This window comes from Diceros bicornis, chromosome 11 (genome assembly GCF_020826845.1).
Source record: "Diceros bicornis minor isolate mBicDic1 chromosome 11, mDicBic1.mat.cur, whole genome shotgun sequence".
Taxonomy (NCBI): domain Eukaryota; kingdom Metazoa; phylum Chordata; class Mammalia; order Perissodactyla; family Rhinocerotidae; genus Diceros; species Diceros bicornis.
The window spans coordinates 7942666-7965894 of record NC_080750.1 but is presented as its reverse complement, the minus strand read 5'-3'; the positions used below and the strand labels follow the sequence as shown (position 1 = coordinate 7965894).

At 36.3% G+C, this 23229-nt stretch overlaps 1 protein-coding gene and 1 pseudogene across 6 annotated transcripts in view; one reads left to right on the top strand and one right to left on the bottom strand.

Moving 5' to 3' along the window:
* The window catches only part of ANK2 (ankyrin 2), a 617273-nt gene that overhangs the window by 255556 nt on the left and 338488 nt on the right, over positions 1–23229 (bottom strand). The gene's annotated exons all lie outside the window — the stretch shown is intronic.
* On the top strand, positions 13415–22203 carry LOC131411593 (peptidyl-prolyl cis-trans isomerase A-like; annotated as a pseudogene).

Sequence of the window (23229 nt, the reverse complement as noted above, 5' to 3'; positions counted from 1 at the left end):
CCTAAATGCCTTCAAATGTCTTCTCAGGGCTGCTTTCTTCTCATAAATGGACTTTTATTTGGTAAAAGCATACTGATCTTGGATAAGACAGTCCCATAGTCTATTAGAAATTGAAACATTGGGGTTAAGTTTTAACTCCTGCTGACAGTTTACTGTTGTGTTTTAAAACACATGTAACTTCCCTTTTGGGTTTGTAACAGCTTTTCATAAAAACTTTGGGTGTGTTTCTTAGCCCTTTTACTTTGGTGAAATAAAAAGCACTGAATTGTGCTTAAAATGTGAAAATGCAATCTCAAACCTATTAATCCTGAAGATATTTTTGTGTGCCTTTTATCCATAAAGGAATTTATACTTAGGAATTATACTTTTACTCAGGAATTATATGTTAGTAGCTTTAGCATCTCAAAGGAAACAGCTTTATTGACAAGGGAGAGAGAAGTTTGATCAATACTTGAAAGTTTTACATTTGCATAATATCAATTAGAACTGCTATTGGGATAAACAGTTTGATAGAACATGTTTTAATTAGACTATTTACAAAAGGAAAAGATTAATTTTTCTTGATTGAGACAAAACTATTTTTAATTGCTATTCTTCATGTGACTCCAAATTTAAGCCATGTGTATCTTAAATTTTCATGAAATAATTTATATTTGCATATAAATCAGAAAGATTTAAAGGCCAGTAAATGTGCATTTAAATGACTGGACTATTATACTGTACATTTTATGGACCATGAATTATAGTCTTCTAACTCAGTATTCCTGGCCAGTACATTACGAGCAAAAACACCTCATAATTTTTTAAAATTAACAATGGAAAGATAGCAAAATGTAATCTTAAAGTAAGTCCAAATCCGCTGAAGATCAAACATCAAACAGTGATAGATGTTTCAGATCTCCAGTTTTTCAACTCAATGCCCTAATCATTAAAACATGGACATAAACACTTTCAGCAACTCCAACAACCAATTCCATACCCAGCAGAGTTTCTGTGCAGTGGATACTGCAACGAATATAAAAGACTTATAAAATATGTTGTTTCAATAATACAACCATCCAAAAAACAATTCCCTTGTGGCTGCATTGTTGGTACTAAAAAATTGAAGTGCTACAAAGTGCTACTGTTGTATCTGTGGGTAGTTAGTAATTTTTATGGGGTATAAACATCTGGATTATTACTGCTTCTGGATGCCATCACATTTAGTTAACCATCTACTCCTTACCCCTCTGCCGATATAGAAAGAGCTTCCATGAACCGTTTTCATCTCTTAACCAACAGACATAAGATATCCTTTTTATTGCAACCTTTGTTTAATTGACCTATAAATAAAATCTGTTGCTAGGCAGTCAATGCTTCTTGCTTTAGGCATGACCAGCACTTTTCATTTTATACCTACTCATGCAAAGTCATAGCCCATAAATATGGAAACCAACGTATAAAAATAAGTCAAACTTTCTTTGGAAACCACATTTCCAGAGGTAAGGCATAATGGAGGCTTTTCTGTGACATGGTGTTTATATCACCTTTCAATCAAATCACTCAGCAAAATACTAAGCATCTAGATGGACAGCGTGTGTTTCCAGCTAATAGGAGCCAGGTCATTCAGACCAACCCTCCCACTGAAACAAACTAGGAATACTGGATAAAAAATTAATAATTTCTTAAAAGCAACAAATAGCTGACATGATAAAAAAGAATTTCTCGGCAAAACTGAAGGAAAATGGAACCACTGAAAGATAATCATAGAAATTGCTTTTGTTTCCTGAGTGTATTTCCCTAGAAAAATTGAAATTTCATTTGAAATCTTCATGAGCAAGAGGGCAGAAATCAACAGGCAGTGTCTACACAAGGTGCAGAGTCTAATGTGGGGGGGGGGTCTGCCCATAATCACGTGAGACTTCAAAAAGCTATCCTCTGAGGCTAAGGGTAGAAGAATAAACAACCCGCCCTCCAGCAGGTGTACAACCTGGGTTTTACTGCCTGGAATTTCAACAAAACTCAAGCCTTGAACTAGGTTTAGGGTAATCTCCATATCATTTGTGACCTCAGAGGCTGGCAGAAGTAAACACATATCTTCTCTGAAGGAGTCACTTTCATCCTTGACCTCAAAGTATCTGCATAAACAATTTTCCAAGTACAGTGACCAGCATACAATCAAAGACAACCAAGCATACAGCAGAAACAACAGATCAGAGAACAGACCTGTACAGGCTTCAAATAATGGAACCATGAACAAGGCACTGACACAGAAAAGATGAATTAAAACAAACAAACAAAGAAACAGTTCTGGTTCCTCAAAGCAGTATCGCTTAGGAAGTTAATCTGAACTCTTGGAGCTCAGACTTATTTTTTATTCCCTACCTCTTCACCAAGCTACACTACTTTGCATGAGAACAGATAATAATAAATGTTAGATAAATGAGCGATATAAGCATCAAATGAATTGTAGAAACAATATGTACTATAGGACTTTAGAACGCTATACTTTTTTCTTAATAAAAAGTTTTGATAACAATGTAGCAAATAAAGAGAATTGCAACCTTAAACATTTGAGAATTCAAAAATGTCACCAAAATCTAATAGATAAATAAGATGTAACTGAAAAAATACAATAGACTATTTTTCACAAGTTAAAAGTTTTATATGAAGAACAACTTTGATAGTTTAGGTAGAAACTTTAGGCAACATTCAACCCAACTAACTTTGTAAAATAAAAACATCTGTAGAGTTTTTCCTGTTTCAAGTCCTGTGATACACTTAACTTTCAAGGTCTTCATAGAAAGTGAGTTAGTTTTCCTTCTCCCTTCATTTCTTGAAAGACATAGACTAGAAGCTCTCTTAGCAAACCTTTTCTTTACAAAATGTCTCTATTTGCTCTATGAGTACTATTCATGCCAACCACATATTAAAAGCTTCTAGCTTACTAGTTATTCTACACTATGTGTACATTCTTCTCCCTCTAATAAAGTTCAATGCTTATGAGAGCCAGGTAGGTTTATTATCAATCTTTTTATTCCAGTTGTACTTGTTATTATAATTATATAATTTAAATAAATCATATTATCTAAGCAAATATGGGTGCAAAAAAAGTCGTTTTATGAAAATAAATATGAATCCTTTGTAAGGCCTTGATAAAGATGAATCCCTAACAAATACTGCTGTTGAATTATGGGTATGGCTAAAACAAATGTAAAAGATTGGGGAGGAGGCTTTAGAAACATTTAGAAATTCTGCAATCAGATTGTTTTGCAAGTGTCTTTAAGTTCTGACTCCAATTAAAAGACACCAATATAGATGAGTAAGTACTTATAAGTAGGTATTGTTTATTCAAAAAAAACACAAGGTGAAGCCTCAAACAGTGGAAAATTCTTAAACAAAAGGTCATGATCTTACATCAACTCATTGATAAAAGAATTCCAATGTATATGTTTCAAGTTTAAATAAAATGTTTAAAGTATGTACCCATTATTGTTTATGAGTCTCCACTTTACCCATCTTTTCTTATCAACTGATCATATAACACAGTTTTGAGAAAGTTATAAAATAGAGCTCCTTTTTGTGGTGAAGAGTCTTGAGTTTGGGTTTTGAAATCCAACTTGAGCTCTATAGCTTTGGATACATTACCTAGCCTCTGTAGGCTTCAATCTCATTTTATATAAACGGGGATAATGTCTACCTAACAGAACCAAGAAAAATAGCACCTGTAAAACACGTAGTAGGTGCTCAATAAGTAGTAACTACTATGACTATTGTTCTGAGGAAAAAAACAAAACACGAATATAAAAGCATGCAAAGGAGAAAAAGTAGACTTGTAAGACAGAAACACAGGGAAGAGATGGAAATAAGATAGGATTACCTCCAAAAATAGTGTGGGAAGAAAATGCTGATCACTTTGGATGATCAACATCATTAATAAGCTCACACTTCTTAAGACCATGTGGTAATGATGAAATGCAACACAAAGCTTGTAACTCTGTGGAATGAATCTTAAAGTCAGTGAATGTGCGCTATAGTCTGAATGATCATGTCCCCCAAAATTCATATGTTGAAAGCCTAATGCCAAACGTGATGATATTAGTAGGTGGGGCCTTTGGGAGGTGATTAGCTCATGAATGAGATTAATGCCCTTACAAAACAGACCCCAGAGGGCCCCCTGTCTCTTTTCTACCATGTGAGGATACAAGGAGAAGTCTGCTCCCCTGGAAGAGGGCCCTCATCTCACCTGACCACATTGGCACCCTGATCTTGGACTTAACAGCCTCCAGAACTGTGAGAAATAAATTTCTGTTGTTTATAAGCCACCCAGTCTGGAGTCTTTTGTTATAGCAGCCTGGACCGACTAAGACAACATATGTGCCTGAGAAAGTTTTATTAGCCCCCATGAAAGTATAGCCCTTTACAGTCATATTACTTAAATGAATTCAGTACAAAGATTTAGACCAGGCCTCAATCAGAATAAAGGGACACCCTACGAAAGCTTCCTTTTGAATGGAAAAAACAAAACCAAGAACAATTACCATTGGACTACCAAGTAAGTGGTCCAAATAAATTTATTACCAAAGCAAAATAATAAATAGGCAGGCGATGGAATGCTTTTTCACTCTCATAATTAAAGGGCAAAACTGGCCCCGTTACAGGAATAAATATAGAAGTATGCAGTCAACCGGTCCGTCAGTTTGGCACACCTATGAAATACTGTGACGAAAATTTGTCAAAATAAATGCCTTTTTCACTCATAAGATTGGAGATAAAATGTCGTCTTTCCTGAAACAAAACAAAAACAAGACATACAGCCACACGGTAGGAATTACAGTTACAAGTGAAGACAAAACCCAGCATGAGGAACTTTTATAACTTGGACATCATTCTGCTTATGTATTTTCTCTGCGGTGTCAGCATTAGGATTTTGACGGAGGTAATGATATTTACGACTCTACCCAAAAAGAGCTGACTTTGAATTTGGAAGAGTATTTTTGGATAAATCAGAGCGGAGGGTTTCCATTATCCTCCGCAATTCACTGGGGTTTCTGCAGAGGCAGCTCAGGGGCCCTTCTAGAATTTAGAGCAGTTCCAGGTGTACCTCCTGTACATACTGGAAAACTCCATTTCAAGAAAAGGATCTGCTGCTTAAAGAAACAAAAAACAAAACAAAACAGAAAACTGAAATAAGCTATACAAATTTGTTAGTGTGTAAACAGAAATTACTGGAGTTTGGTAGCCCTCTGCTGGATAAGAGATAGTAAATCCAGTTCTCTAAAGTACTATTTGAGGAACTAAATGTTTTCATAAGGTTTAGAAGGGTACTATAATGCTTGCTATATATATTTTTTTTGTTTAGTGAATATTTTCCTGTTTTGCAGAAGACAAGAAATATCCTCTTTGCCAAGCCGTAAAATATAACACTAAACTAGAAGAATCTAATGCAGATTATAAATTAAAATACTGTGCAGTTGGGTTTTTTTTAACAAAAATAGAATTTGAAACAAAGAAAGCAAGTAAAATTTGAGCACAAGCAAGATATTTGTAGATTCTCAGTTGTCAAATCCCTACCTAGAATTTCTCTTAACCTCATTCTAGGTTAGATCAATATGTTTATAACTGATTTAAAAAAACATTTGTTAAGGCAGTCTCAAACTGTACACCAATATGCGTTAAGTCAGATCTAGTCTTATACACATTTGAGTAATACAATATGATCAGGCTTTTTGTTTAGAGCAAGAACACTTCTAAACATCATGGCAGAATGACTCTAGAATATTCAGCTCTTAATTTGGATGTGCAATTTCTGAAGCATGTCAGGTCCTAGAACAATACTATCTTTACAAAAATTGTTTCACAAAAGAACCTTCATGCTTATATCAAACCCAATTGGAAAATTATTTGATGAGTGTTTGAAAGTCTCAATAGTAAACCTTAAAATGAATGAGTCTTGAAATCGTCTCTTAAGATCTTGGATCAATTTCTGGTTAATTTTATTACACATATCTTTTCAAGTCCCATCTTATTGTTGTATCACTTAAAACTGTTTCTTACTTTTAACCCTCTCTCCATACACCTAGCCTCTGTCACTGGGCTTCCTAAACCAATTGATAAGGTTTTGCCTGGTCCACAGTCTCTTCAGCTTTCCCACCCTCACAGCAGAGGCAACTTGATATATTCACTTCCAAATTCTGCTAATCCTGTCCCGAGGCAACTAAGGATTAAGAAATTCTTTTCCAGTTCTCCAAAATGCAGAACCAACTCACCCTTGCATCCCAGTTTAGATAACTAGATTTATGCTTTGATGTCAAAATTTAACCCAACCTAGGCTGGTAAATGCCTAGCACTTCAGAAGTACTACCTACTGACAAGACTGCCTGTTTCCAACTGCCCATCATCCTGCTGAATATCCCAAACCCCTCTCCTCCTGAATTTCCATCTCCATGCTTCGCCTGTCTGCTGGGACACCACTGTCGTGCACATTAGACCCTCTCAATTTGTTTGGATTATCATCTATTTCCTGGGGCCATTTTCTACTATCACTCTAACCATTGAGTACACCCAGTCTAGCTACTTCCTGTTTCTGCTCTTAATGGTCTTTAACTAGACACTTCTAGGAGAAGTCCCAAGATACTACTCTTGCTACCAAAATTATGTTCTTCACTCTCACCAATTATATTTTATTTCACTAATTTTAAATCATAGACTCACTTTACTTGCTTTTTTAAATGATCCTGCCTTCTCTTTCAGTTTTTCCTCAGTAACACATGTTTTGCACAATTCTTTCTTCAAAACAACTGTCTAGATTTGTAAATGAGGTTTTCAAAATTTTTTTAAAAGGCAAAAACCTGCTTTTCTTTTTCTGCTCATTTCCCAACCCAGAATTCCTACCATGTCTCCATCAAAATCACAAAAATACAGCATCTAACCTTTGAAAAAAAGGCTGTAGCATTTCACCCAGGGAACAGAAACATTATGCACGGGTTATACTCTCAGGTTTCTGCTGAAAAGAGGAACAGGCTGGGGAATGATAATGTGGACAAAAGAGGTTTCCCCTTCAACCTGTTTCTAACGCTATCAAACACTCATCAAACCCCAGCTTTTGGAGGCCCTCAATATTTTAAAAAGTACTACTCGAGTCAGCATTTTATCTGCCTTCTGAGGGAAAGAATGAAATGCATGAGAGAGGAAGAGGACAAAAATGACAACTAATATTTTTTAACTTGCTAAAATCCAAATATTAGTCTTTTATTACAAAACTAGGCTTAAACATCTTCCTCTTGTTTTATATTTAAATAAACATTCAGACATGCATACATACTCCATTTCTTGAAAAATGACTAATGGATATATCTAACGTGTATACACTATCAACTTTATATAGCTGACTTTTAAAACACTGACAATAAAAGCTTATACTCCTAAATGTTGATGAATCATCAAAGGCACAAATAATATTCAGTAATGCATTTCCAGAGATCTTATGTGCTTCAAAAGTACTAGGTACTATTTTAACTGATTTTGCTTAGTGCTAAGCAGGATTCTAAATTATTTTAGTCATTTACCATAAATTCATGATGATGTATACGGGAGTGACTTTTGACTACTTTCAAAAATTGCCATTAAAAAACATCACTAATATTCTTTTCCTTTATTTCAAAAAACATTTTCCACTTAAAATGAAATCTTCTTAAAAAGAAATCTTTAGTCTTAGATAACACTATTTTTAAAGGAGTTGATGTTTTTGTACCATCATAGTTTGAAGGCTATCAAACTCAGTCAATTCCAGGCCATTTAAGCATTTATTTCTTAGCATTTAATGCCAAGTCTTCTCTTATATGAATGTTATAAAAAATGAAATAAGTGAAAGAAGATGAAAAGTTTCAAGTCATCTTGACATAAGCCATATCATAGTATTTGTGTTCCACATTAAGGCCAATTTCATTTTATGCTATGGATTACAGTAAATTAAATTGCAAAGAAAGCTCTAGTATTTGCGATTTAATCACATCAGGAGTAGACAAAACAAGAATGTATTTACATGAGTTTGATGAAACAGACAATATTTTATTATTGATTTTTCTGTGTAGATGAAGGTAAGTAAATTAGGTAAACATAACAAGAAGGAAAAGTAGTTCTGTGAAGAACAGGACAAAATCATTATATGTTGCATGTATGTTGTATTAACTTTCTCTTTCACCGTGTTTCATTCTCCTGCCTCCCCTCTCCCTGTGTCATACTTTTCTTTTGGCCCAAAGAGAAGAGGAAAATTAGACAGAGAAGGGAAAATAACTTGGGAGAGTGGAGAGGAAGAAAAATGAAGTCAGTCCCTGGAGACAATACAATGGTGAGAAGAAGATGTCCTAGAAATTCAGTTCAGTCCAGGTATGTGTTTTCAAGATACCTGGAAATACCTTACTAAGTTACTAGTGACCTCCATGTTGCCAAATCTAATAGAAATTTGTCAATCTTCACATTATTTGACCTGCTAATAGTATTTCATACAATTGAACATTCCTTCCTCTTTTGGAAAACTCTGTTTACTTAGCTCAGGCTCTAGAATCTCCTGTTCTTCCCCCGTCTTTTTAGCTATGCTTCAGTCGTCTTTGGGGTGTCCTCCTTTTCCTCATCTGAGTTCAGCTGTGCAGAACTCTCCTGGGTTTTCTCTCCCCTCATGCTATACACGCTCCCCTGCAGCAGCATCTACTCCCACGGCTTTACATCTCATATCTGTGCCAAATCCACAGTTTCTCTCTCTGGCTCTGACCTCTCCTTATATCTGCTCACTTGACACAACCATTTGGATGTTTTACAGGTATTTCTGGATCTTTCCTCCCCAAATGTCTTTCTCCTCCAGGCTTCCATATCTCAATGAATAGTACCCAGCCAAAAACCTGGGAATTGTCCACATTCAATCTATCCTTGAGTCTTGTAAATTCTTCTACCAAAATGTATCTTCATCTATACTCTCCCCTCATCCCCATAAGCTGCCGACCATCACTTCCTCTCACCAAGCCTATCCCCATAGCTTCCTACAGCTCCCCTACTTCTACTCTATACCTCCTCCATTCCTCCCAGTCAAAAAGTGTCAAATTATAAGTTGGATCCTGCTTAGCAAATGCCTAAATAATTCCAATGAACTCCCACTGAACTTAGTAACAGTTCCAAAGCCTTCATGATCTGGCCCCTCTCTGCTCATCTCTCCTGACTGTGCTTCAGCGACCCTGGCCTTCTTTCAGTCCCTACGTGCAACAAGCTCTTTCCCACCTCAGGACCTGCACATCGACTTCCCACTGCCTGGAAAGTTGTCCTCATTCTTCACTTACTTATCCTTCAAACCTCAGATTCAGTATCACTTGCTCACAGCAGGTTCCTCTGACACTTTCTCGAGCCAAATTAGATCGCCCTGTAAAACTCTCTTATAACAACCTGGGTTCTATTCCATAGCATCCATCACAATTTCTAATGATATAGTCAACTAGGTCTTTTTTTCCCCATTGGAATGTAAACTCTACTAAGGCAAGTTCCTAGTGCCAAAAACACAGACTGGCATGTAATATGGGCTTAGTAACTTTTTGTTGGATAGACGGATGAATGCATGAATGCATGAATGATTTACTGATGACTAAGAACGTTGAAAGGAATGCTGATGATTAAAAATGCTAAACTTGTATATCTTTGAAGTCCAGTCAACACTACTAATGACTAGAATTTGACACTTCCCCTGGGGTCCACATTGAATTTCCCAGAGGCATTAAGGATATTTCCTTTTCACAGATGGAAGCAATAGTATCCCTGCATAAAGTTATTCTGCCTTTAATCAAAGCCTGACTTTTTTGGTACCATCAAGAAAAATATCAAATTCATTCATAAATGTAAAAAACTGTAATTATGATTCATTTACATATACACATTTGGAAAGAGATACATTAACATGGTATCAGTGGTTATCTCTAGAATTGGAAAATAGTTTTGTTGTTGTTGTTGATTTCATTTCCTCTTAATTAACTAAATTCCATAGTTTACAGTAGGATTTACTCTTTGTGTTGTACAATTCTATGGGTTGTGACAAATACACAATGTCATGTGTCCAGCATTACAGGATCATACAAAATAGTTTCACCACCTTAAAACTCCTCATGCTTCACCTATTCATTTCTCCTCCAACTCACCACAGAAACCCCGACAAACACTGATCTTTTTTTACTATCTCTATAGTTTTGCCTTTTTCAGAATGTTCTATTGTTGGAAACAAACAGTATGGAACCTTTTCAGACGTGCTTCTTTTACTTAGCAATATGTATTTAAGGTTCCTCCATGTCTTTTTGTGGCTTGATAGTTCATTTCTTTTCATCATTGAATAGTATTCCATTGTATGGATGTAACAGTCTATATATCCATTCACATGTTAAGTGACATCTTGTTTGCTTCTGGTTTTGCAAAATTATAAATAAAGCTACTACAAATATTTGACTCCAGTTTCTTGTGTGGACTTAAATTTTCATCTCATTTGGGCAAATACCTAGGAGCACAACTGCTGTAAGTTTTTTGTAGACGTTCTTTATCAAGTCGAATAAGTTTCCCTCTATTCCTAGTTTGCTGAGTGTTTTTAAAACTCAAAATTTGATGTTGGACTTTATCATATGATTTTTCTTCTTTGGCCTGTTGATATAATGGATTATTTTCATTGATTTTTGAATGTTGAATCAACCTTGTATATCTAGAATAAATCTCACTTAGTCATGGTGTATAAATCTTTTTTATACATTGTTGCATGCTATTTACTAATATTTTGTTGAGGATTTTTATATCTATTTTCATGACAGACATGGGTCTGTAGTTTTCCTTTCTTGTCATGTCTTTATCTGGTCTTGGTATTAGGGTAATGCTGGCCTCATAGAACAATTTAGAAAGAGTTCTCTCTCTCTCTATTTTCTGTAAGAGATTATAGAAAATTGATATTATTTCTTCCTTAAATGTGTGGTAGAATTCATCAGTGAAACCATCTGGGCCTGGTGCTTTCTTTATTGGAAGGTTGTTAATTATTGATTCAATTTATTTAATAGATATAGGCTTATTCAGATTATCAATTTCCCCTTGTATGAGTTTTGATAGATTATGTTTTTCAAGGAATTGGTCCATTTCCTCTAGGCTGTTGTTCAAAATATTTCTTTATTGTCCTTTTAACATATATGGCACCAGTACTGATAGTCCCCCTTTCATTTCTGATATTAGTAATTTGTGTCTTCTCTCTTTTTTTACTTGGATAGCCTTGCTACAGTTTTTATCAATTTTATTGACCTCAAAGAACCAGCTTTTGGTTTTGTTAATTTTCTCTATTGTTCTACTATTTTCCATTTCATTGACTTCTGCTCTAATTTTTCCTATATCATTCCTTCTGCTTGCTTGCTGTTCCCCCTCTAGCTTCCTATGGTGGAAGCTTAGATTCTTGGATTTTGGATCTTTCTTCTTTTCTAAAAATGCATTCAATGCTATAAATTTTCTTCTAAACACTGCTCTTTCTGTTTTGTTTTGCTTTGCTCATCTGTAGTTTCTAATTTTTCAAAAATAGATTCAACACATATTACACAGAGAGGAAAAGAGAGAAAGGAAATGGAAACTCTGAACCATGGCTTGCCCAAGATCATATGGCTAGCATTGATTGATCACTATGATATGTTAGGCTTTATTTACCACTGTATTCAAACCATACATGTATATATGTATTTATGTGCATGTGCAAGAGCAAAATATCTATAGCTATTCTGCTTTTTTCTCTGAGATAATGGCTAATCCAAATTTCAAGGTTAGCTTTCTAAAAGCTAAGATAATTTACAGTGCTCAAATATCTGCAGTATCTGATTATCCTGAATCTGTGTCTACAGTTTATCCTGAATGTATCTAAAAATTAATACCCCTTCAAACAGGATCAGCCTTATGCAAAAATTAGAAAGTTTTCCATCCATATAATGTTTCCTGAAACAAATGTACTTACAAAAGTAGGTAGCTCTGAAAATGATCTAACAGTAATCAGTCTTGATTTATTTTCCCTTTGGATTAGGAAAAAGAGTAAACCTTGATAAGAAGACACTCCCAAGCTGTATAAATCAGGCACAATTGCATTCTGGAATCTACTATTCTTACTATCATAGCTTGAAGCAGCCAGATCTACCAGAAAAAACATAAGCTAGGACTCACTCAGAAAAAAAAAATTACATGCTAAGTGTCTGGAAGTCCACCATAAACAATCTGCATGGGTGCTACTAACTCTAGCAGAGAGCCCATCAGAAATATATCTTTCTGTGAGCAGAATTTAGAGGAGTGAATACTTGTCATCAAGGCACCTATCTGAAAGAACTTGGTGCAAAGATCATAGTTAGGAAATCAATCACATCATACAGATAATTCTACATAGCAGAGAGAGAATGAGTGATGCATTCTGAACAAATCCAATGAGATAAAAAGGAAAAAGAAGAGTGGCATTGGAGAATTCTGTAAATAACAGACAGTCCTAGCCAGAAGGGAAATTAAAGGAGTGGTAACATTTTGCCATGAAGAGGGCCAAATAGAATAGCCCATGATGGCCTTGGAGGCAATTAATATTGGTTTGGCTCAAGGTCGACTGGAAGGCTGGGCATTCCAGAAAACTATTTGCATGAGCATTGCAGCAAAATCTACTTGTTGTTCCTTAATAGCTGTTCTCCCTTCTTGTTTTGATAAAATAATGATAATAATGATAATAGTTGGGCACATGGCTGTCATAATAAAGACTACATTTTCCAGCCTTATCTGAAGCCAAGTGTGGTCATTAACTATGTAATGACCAATAGGATTCAAAAAACAAAAAAGATTGCTTGCTACTTTTGGAAATGTCCTTAAAGACAAGTCATGAATATTCTCCTCCAGCTTTCTCCATTCTGCTGGACATGATGGTTAGAGCTTGAGCCATCAGTTTAGGGTATGAGGTGTAAGCCTCATGGTAAGGACAGCAAAGCCACAAGATCGAAGGACCCTGGATCCCCGACCCAGTGGAGTACCTTACCAGCCCCAGATTATTCATGTCTGGCTTTATTTTATGTGAGAGAGAAATGAACTTGTATCTCATTTAAGCCACTGTTACTACAGGTTTTCATTAGTTCCAGTAGTAAATCAATTATTTATTTAATTAATTAATCCTAATTGATGAAGAGACCAGGGAGCCTTTTGGTAAAGAACTCATCCAAATGGAAGAAGGAGTGAGTCACAGGAGATTCATGCAGCAGCGAGGTGTTCTTCATAAAAGAGAAAGGGCTGGCGGCTGTCACAGACGTTTAACTCCTTGTCAGCTTCCAAATCCTCCTCATATTTGAACTTTATAGAAAGAATTGGAATGAACTTTGTAAGACACTGGGGCACGAGCTACACTACTTAGGCCGCCCTTCAACACAGCACAATGGGGAACGAGTTCCAACCAGACAACACGTACCTTTGGCACCTCAAGGGCGTTGGTGCTTCAGCAGAGCCTGGGGACAGAGCAGTGAGCAATGGAAGAAAAGGGAGGATGTGCTCAGACACCCTATGGCAGCCGATGAGATGGCTCGCCAGACTTGTTTACGAGCACATGTAAGACCCCAACTGGAGAACCCCCCAAAATACAAGAGTGGTGAATGAGAGCAAAGAAAGCAGGCTTAGCAGGAGGCTGAGATGGGTATATCAGTCATAAAAGAAGACATGTGACTATAAACTGACTTCATTTGTATCTATGGCTGGGGAGGCCTAAGAAAATTTGGCCATCTGGATGTGGTCTCCATCCACCAAGGTCTGAATTGTAGTTAACTATTACAAACCCACATTTACAAAAACAATAGAAGAAAATAAGTATGAGCACACACAGACCGTGAGATGTACAGTATGAATGTACTTAGATGAGAAAGTAAGGCAAAGGATAAAGATTCCAGAGTTCTTGGCTCAGGCTGGAAAGCAGAAGGAGAAAAGGTATGTAGTCGTGGTGGTGCAGAGGAGGTGGGCAGAAAAATCTGAGAAAAAATTTAGGGGTGGTACAGATGCTGAAGTCTAACTCACAACTGGACTTGAACATCCAAGTATTTGAGGTTCTCCTTTTCCTATGCTGAAGAATTTGATTGTCTATAGAAGAATTATTAACATACTTACAATCAGAAAAACATAATATCTGCTTCACTTATTCCAAACTTGACTCTTTCCCTGGTCTCCATCATCTTATTTATAGTTCCTCTCTTCTACTGCTGTGGACAATAGAATAATAGAGAGAAATAATAACAAGAAAGGACATGCCAAATATAGCAGTTCAAGATCTGAATAATTCCTGTCTTCGTGCCCGATACTATTCATGGGCAAACCTCCCTGTTACCCACACTCGTCCTTAAAATGGCTTCAAATTAACAGTGCCATTGTTACGTGGATCCTTAATTTTCACCTATATAGGTACAATTTCAGAGTTCTTGGAGAATTTAACCAAAATTAGAAGCTGTAAGAAAAAAGGCACAAATGGAAAAACATAATATCATAAAGATATAAATCTTGAAGAAGTATCAACACAGCAGAGAGAAGACAGGCAGAGAGAAGTAAGTCTCTGCACTCAGAAAATGAAAATCCGTGTAAACCTGCCTCTGTGAAGAAGACCTGAGCCACAATTGCATGAAAGCATCAGCCAGCATCAGAACAGTTTTTCCATATTGGGGAATCCCAAGGTTAGAGGGAGGCAGGGCCCACCTCCCGTTACGGAGGACCTGATACTCCATTTCACCAGCCCTGCCAATTAGCGCCTGATGCATGATCTGAGCCGACGTGTAACTGCTCTTCTCTAAATTTCACCCTGTGTGCTTTGAATCTACAGTGATGTTGTTCTTCAGAGACACCACTGGAGGCCAGTCATGCTACAGTATGAATTCCAGCCACACCCTAAATTTTAAAAAAATAGAACTAGAGTTACAAAAACAACGCTTTGTGACTATACACAAATAAATGTATACACATCTGATATTAATTTTAAAATTCAACATAATAGTAAAACTTTTGCTGGAGAAGAGATGGAATCTGGTTCTCATATTTCAATTAAACACCTCTATCGAACCTAAGATAACGAAATATGTTGATTATCTTGATTGTGGTGATGGCTTTATGGTTTATACCTGTCAAAACTTGTCAAATTGTACACTACACTAAATATGCACACTAAATATCTATGTCAATTATATCTTTAAAACTGCTAATAAAAAGAAGATAACTGAAATCTCCTGCATCTTTAACTTATATACATACAAAATCCACACACCTCTTCACGGCAGTCAGTTCTTTCCGGTCCCTCCCTGCTGGTGTAATTATTTTGAATCCATAACCAAAGATCTTCCTTCAGATAAATGTCCAAATTTTTAAACTTTATATAAACATAGTTCCCTCAAGACTGTCTCTTCTCTAATGACTTAAAGTCTTTGTCTCAGAGATGTGTTGATAAGAAAAGTCTTTATTTATTTATGAATCTGATGATGAAGCACAACAGCATTCCTCTGGTTTTTAGGAACTGCTTTTTTTTTTTAAATTGCAGAGCACCTCAATGGGACATGACTTGCAGATATAGTAAAATAAGCAGAAAAAATGACCTAACTTAATTTGCATTCACTTCAGCATCCACTTCAATTTAAATATTTATTCAATGCTTTGGCCACATGTTCAACCAGGAAAATTTATCATCACTGATTGACAAAGAGAAACAAAGGCAGCAAACTAAGGAAGGTTCAAGAGTTCTATTCATTTATAAAAGTTTCATAATACACTCTCGTCCAACACAAAAACTGGCTGAGTTAATTATGAATCCGAGACAGATTTTCAGGCAAAGAAGAATTATGGTGAACACCAAACACTTAGGTTCTTGGTCATCATAGAGTTGATATTTTGCTATAAACTCTACTGCCAAAAAAGGGAAGCAACAAATTTTAGTTAATTTTCAAATGGAGAGCAGACAATTCGGGTGAAGTTACTGTCTTTGATTCAGTGAAGATTCGTTGAGTTCCTGCAGTGATTCAGCCAGTGTGCTCAGGTGGTGCCTAGACAAAAGCAGGCAGCAAGAGAAGAGGACAGCAGGCTCTTATCTGAAGCTTTAAGAAATGTGTTGATACTATTACATACTGAGCAGATTTTCAAATAGCAAATTATTTCTTATAGAAATAATGGACCTGAGATTAGACATAGGCAATTAGGGCATATATTTGTGGCTGAAACAGTAATTTAACAATGTAAAAGATTTTCTGAAGCTTCTAAAAGTACCCAATATATTGCCACAAACCAGCAGAGTCATCTAACTCCCTATCACTAATTCTCATAGATTAAGATAACATATGCATGATAATTGGGTTTTGCCAGTTCTATAAAATCTATAAACTAGTACTATAAGCATTTTAAAGCACTGTATATTCTTATATAATATGCATGAAAGCCAAAGAGGTTAAATGATGAGTTCAAGGTCAAAAGAATTGAGACTAGAATATAGTCTGTCTACTCCCCACTCCAGTGTTTTTTCCACTGGGCTCTTTAACTCTTGGAAAATATTGCTTCTTTTAACTTTTCAGTTTTTAAAAACATATCTATATTGGTACAACCACTTTAGAAAACAGCTTTGCATTACCTCGGAAAGTTGAAAATGCAAAAAAAAAAAAAAAAAAAGCATATTAAATATCTGTACAGGAAATTTTGGGAGAAATTTATTATCCCACTTGCTGTGTGATCAATAAGATAATATAGTACATCAGAGAAAGAATATCTAAAATAACTACTGCAAGCATTTATTAACCACACACTATATGCAGACAATATTCTATATACCTTACAATTATTACCATATTTAATCCTTTATATAGTATGAGGTAAATATCATTATTCCCTCTATTTTATAGGCAACTAAATGAAGATTACAGAATTAACTTGTCCAGAATCAACATATAGTTAAGTGGCAAGGAATGGAGGAAACTAAAATACAGAGCATAGTAAGTGACTTCTTGAAGATCGCACAACTAATTTCTCACAGAATCCACTGTCTTTAGCCCAGTGCTTCTCAAACTTGAGTGTGCACGTGAACCACTGTTGATGTAAACATCGGTTCTGATTCCCTAGCCCTGGCTGGCGTCTGAGATGCTCCCAGGTGGTGCCCAGGCTCCTGGTCTGTGGACACACTTTAATTAGCAAGGATTTATGCATTGTTTCTGCCTATATATCAAGTTACTTCTTCTCACTATTTCTTCCTTATATTTATTAAGCTTAATATTTACTAAACTCCAGCCCTCATAGTGAGGAGTAAGGGCGGTTCTGCACCATGATAAGAGCTGTTGATAGCTTTGCTATTGTGTACAGTGTATACTTCGACCACATGGATTGTAATCCTGTAGCCAGATGCCACTCTAAATAAATCCAAGTATTCTAGCCTTAATTTTCCTTTGCACATTACCACATTTTTTTTTATAACTTTGAGAATGTACACTGGCTCTATTCAAACCATCTTAGAAGAGAAAAACAATGTTTAGAGTGGAAACACATGATTTTATTTTATTATTTTTTTTTTTATTATTTATTTTTTTTTGTGAGGAAGATCAGCCCTGAGCTAACATCCATGCCAATCTTCCTCCTTTTTTTTTTTTTCCCCTTTTCTCCCCAAAGCCCCAGTAGATAGTTGTATGTCATAGCTGCACATCCTTCTAGTTGCTGTATGTGGGACGCGGCCTCAGCACGGCCAGAGAAGCGGTGCATCGGTGCGCGCCGGGGATGTGAACCTGGGCCGCCAGCAGCGGAGTGCGCGCACTTAACTGCTAAGCCACAGGGCCGGCCCCACATGATTTTATTTTATAAGGAAAACCCACCCTTTCCACCAATCTTCATATTGATGAATTTTGTCTTTATCTGTCATTATAGTACCTGTGATTGTAAATCCTTAAGTTTAATACAGAATGTTCCAAAAGCCCTGTCAACTTGAGACTAGTGCACATCATTACAATGTCTGGAAAGAGGCCTTTGTGAAATTCAGTGGAGGCTGTGAAGAGCGACAAGCAAGGGGTGGCAGAGCAGAGTGATCAAGACCAGACTTTGGACTCAGGCCGCCAGGACACAACCCTGTTCTCTGCGAATTGACACAAATTCTATTCCCTCTCTCTGTCTCAATTTTCTTATCTATAAAGTGGGGCTATCTAATAGGGATAAATGAGTTAGTTAACAAGGAATACTTAAAATATTGGCAGATGATAAGCACTCAATATTGTAAGCTACTGTTATTAAAAACTAATTTTGATATTTTCAAAATTATCCATGTTAATCCATTGCATATCTTTGTTTCAGAAATTAGAACTACAGCCATCTGGCTCTTTTTCTTTTTAATCAACCTTAAAATTGTCAATTGGTATGAAAATCATAACTATATTCTGGGAAAAATTTAATAATGACACACATCAGAACTCATAACATTTTTTAAAAATATATAAATCAAGTATCACATATGTAAAGGCTGTGCCAACCCAAAATTTGGTTACTATAGTTTTGTAATATATTTTGAAATCAGGGAGTGTGATACCTCCAGCTTTGTTCTTTTTTCTCAGGATTCCTTTGGCTATTCGGGGTCTTTTGTTGTTCCATATAACCAACCCAAAATTTGACCAAAGGATTTGACTACTATTTGGTTTGCCTGAATTCCTGAATTCAGAATTCAAGGTAATTTGGAATTATAATTATTTTTCTCCATTCTTCATAGCTTTATAAGAATATTGACAGAAATCAAAATTTCAGGCTGTGTTGGCTTGGATATCAATATGATGCTAAAGATGACTGATGAGCTGTATTTTAAAAGCAGCAGGTGCAATCTGTGCTAAAGTATTACTGCCAAAATCAGGTTTTATGATACGGTTCAAAGACAGAATCCGTATCACTGTTATTCAGAGCTTGATCAGGAGACAGACAGAACTCTTAAGTTCATCTTTTCTCTTTGCACCCATATAGCTAAGAGTCTCCACACTCTGTCACTGATGCACCATTGATATGTCCAGTAGCAGCCCACAAATTCTTTGATTATCAGACATCAGAGGGGTGTTTGGATCCTTTCAGCCATAATTCTATCACTGTCTCAAACTCAAATGCCTAGCACATTATCTTAAGCATGGGAGGTGAGGTGAGGTGAGGTTGCACATGCCCCATCTAAAGAGGGCAACTTCTATTCAGCTTCAAACCATTATGTTCAAGTGGGAATGCTGGCCCAATATTATCAGATATTCTAGTTTTTATGGAGAAGCTGTACTTCCAGACTTTTATGTAAAATCTTCTGATATTAAAATATTGGCAACTAACTCAATTTTTAAAACATTATGTGAGCTAAATAGAAGATGCCTGTGGCTTGGGCCATGATTTTCTAATCCCCAGATTTTATGGTAGAGGGTGCAATTTGAGCAGACAAACATATATAAAAACAACCCCCCAAAACAACGAAAAGCCACAGAAGGAAGCTTTAAATCCTTACAGTGTCAGTTACAGGAGCCATTTAAGAACAGATCACTCAGGGTTAGCATTAAAGAACTTCTTCCTAAATAAAGCCCCCCATTTTCACCAAACCTTCCCTTAGAAAAGAAATCCTGGGAGGATATCTTTTTTGTAGCACCATTTAGATTTTCCATTTTAGAACTCATTTTAGCATACTGCAATAATATTTTGAGATGCAAAAGAAAATTAGATTTTAGAAGGAGAAGGAGTCAAAAGTAATAACTTGTTACATAAAATGGTAGCTTATCAATGATTCGGTATTTTTATGAAAGTCATACTGAAGGTTAGAATAACTTTTAGAAAGAGAGGATTTAACTGAGGAATCTCATTCCTTGGGAAAGGCTTTAGAGTTAGCAGGCATTTTTGCATCAGCCAGGACCATTCCACATCCATGATATGATTCCACAGACTTCTTGGTGTGAGGGTATCTCAATCTAATACTATTAACTGTCCAAAGGATGAGACTTTCACTTCGCACGACTTTTACTCATTGCTTGATTTTATACCAACAAACAACAAAACACTTAATTAAAAGTATCACATTTTATTGTATTTCAGAAAACCATTAATGCTTCTGTAAGTCTAGAAGAAAATTCTTACGCCCTATGAACTAGAGATTACATGTCATATCCTTTTCCATCTACTTTTAATCTATTAAAAGCTCCTTTCAACTGTAAATCCTAGCATCTTCTATAAATCGTAATAATACCTTGGATTACAAAGGGCTCTATTTATAGGTTTTCAAGATATCTTCGTGCTCCTTATATCCTTTCAAATTTCTCCTTCACAATGGTAAAGTAGGACAAAACTAGGAGACATATTTAAGAATCTAAAGCTTCATTTTCTAACATTCTTCAGTGCTTTGGTAATAATGCAACATAATACAATATATTAAAAATTAAAAACAGAAAAGAATAGTGGTCAATTAAATATGGTCATCGAATGTCTGCAGCTCCTCCCGTCAAGAGAGAAAATTTATTTTCCACCCATTGAATCTGAGCTGGCCTTGATTCTTGCTTTGACAACTAGCATGTGGTGGCATGGCACCGTGGACTTCTAGAGCCTAGGTCTTAAGACACTTTGCAACTTCCATTTTCACCTTCTTGGAAAGCTGCCCAGAGACCACCACTTAAGAAAGCCGATTGAGCCTACCGGAGTTGAGAGAATTTAAATGGTTGTTTTATTTTGAACCATTAAGTGTTGGAGTGGTTTGTTATGCTGCAATAACTAACTAGAGCAGAACTATGACACAGAAAGATTAAACGATGTTTTTAAGCAGAACTGGGACTCATGACAGGTGAAACCATGGACGTTAGAGCTAGAAAGGCCTGGATTCCAGTTCATGATCTAGTCTTGCAACTTTTCTGAGCCTCACTTTCCTCACTTATAAAATATGATGCTAATTATGCCTCTGTAACAATTGTGGCAGTTACATGAACTGTTGTGTAAAGGCCCACATGCAAATAAATGTTTGTTTCTTTCCCAGCTCATGTCATTTGGCTTCTGTTTCATTGTCTTTTGGAGACATAAAATGTTCTTCTTTTCTAAATAACATTTTGTTAAAGATTAACATTCCGAGGTTTTCAAGCTTTGTTACATAAAGCCCATTAAAACAAGACTACGATCATGCATTTAGACGTGAGGCCAACTGTTGATGATGGTGTGCTCTAACAATCTCCACTTTATACAGGTCAACACTTCCACTTTAGAATTATGTTTGAAAATTAAGGAGGATGCTAATGTTTTGTGCACTGGACATGCATATTCTAAAACACTAGTGCTATCTGTTCAGCTTGTCCCCCTGCCAATTCCTAAAAGAACTGTGACCATTGCCAGCCACTAACAAAAGGCCTTCTCGCACAGCCAGAGAGGCGCCTGTGAAAAACTCCCGGTGACCCAGTCATGCCTCTCAGAGCACTGCCTGCTCCCCTGGAGAACCCCAGAGTCTCTGAGCTCCAATTCTACACAGCCCACAGTTCCCAAGACATTACTTCACCATAGTACTTCTAATTCTAATGAAGAGTGTCAAGGGATAGCTGACATAGCAATTTATCAGCTTCAAAACTATCCAGTGAAAAACATGAGTTAATTCCGATTTCTCATACACCATACAATGCTATTCTAGGAATTCTAGAAGCACTTTAACCTTCAAAAAGAGTGCCAGTGAGCTTTAGTAGACACCACCAACGCCACTGCTGCCCAGCCAAGGTGAACCCACCCTGTTCTTCAACAACGCAATCAAGGGCTAGCTCCTGAGCCATGTCTCCTTCAAGCTGTTTGCAGACAAGTTTTCAAAGACAGCAGAAACATTTTGCATTCTGAGTACTGAGGAGAAAGAGTTTGGTTATAAGGGTTCCTGCTTTCACAGAATTATTCTGGGGCTTATGTGCCAGGGTGGTGACTGCGCATGCCACAATGGCACTAGTGGCAAGTCCTTCCGTGGGAAGAAATTTGATGATGAGAACTTCACCCTGAAGCATACGGGTCCCGGCATCTTGTCCGTGGCAAATACTGGACTCAACACACATGGTTCCCAGTTTTTCACCTGCACTGCCAAGAATGAGTGGTTGATGGCAAGTAAGTGGTCTTGGCAAGGTGAAAGAGGATACGAACATTGTGAAAGCCATGGAGAGCTTCGGGTCCAGGGATGGCAAGACCAGCAAGAAGCTCACCATTGCCCGCTGTGGACAACTCTAATAAACTTGACTTATGTTTTATTTTAACCACCAAATCAGTCCTTCTGTAGCTCAGGAGAGCATCCCTCCATCCCCACTGGCAGGCAATATCCTATAACCTTTGTGCTCTAGGTGCTATTCTTTGGGGTCCACATTTTCCTATCTCTTTCCAAGTCTAGCTGGATTGCAGAGTTAAGTTTATGATTATGAAATATAAAAATAAACAAAACAAATATTACCAATGAAATCAGTTTGAAATGAAATCTTTTAAGGTTCAGAGGTGAAAATAATACATTGTGAAAATTTATGTTCAGAATCTATAATTTATTTATAATTCATTTCTAAAAATATCCAACCAAGATGCAAGTCAATAGGTGAATAATAACAGTCATTCAAAATGTGAAATCTGAAAAGTAATATTACTTGAGCAAGAAATGGTCATTAAAAGTATGTTATTTATATCTCTAGAACTTGTGGAAAATCAACGTCTATGAGGAAAGAGGGAAATCTATCATTTTTAAAAAAGTAAATAATTATTAAATAATATAACTTTGAGATCTTGATTTTTTTCCCCCAAACTAAAAATTAAAGTAGCCTTGGAAATTCTCCGTTTCCCTGCATTGAGGAAATGGATAACTCATCTCCCTTTGATATTATTAATTGCTTGTTAACAATTTTCCCTCCTTTTAAGGAGTGGTGAAATATCAGAGAAAAACAATGAGTTTAATATAATGGATAAAAATTTTAAAACTTCTGTAAAATAAAATAACTCAAATTAAAAAGGAAAAACAGCCTGGAATACTTTATCGTAATGTTTGAGAGATTTTTTTAACTTGGGACCTTTAAAATTTGGTTCTAATCTATATTCCAGCCTCATCTCTCATGAGTTTTCAACATATATCTTTTCTTTTCTTAATCTCATTAAACATTTTGCCAAGCCTAAAACATGCCAGGACGTTTCACAGCCCCTTGACTTTGGCACGTGCTACTGCCCCTTGACTTTGGCACATGCTACTCCATGTGTCTAGAATGCCCTTTCCTCCTTTCT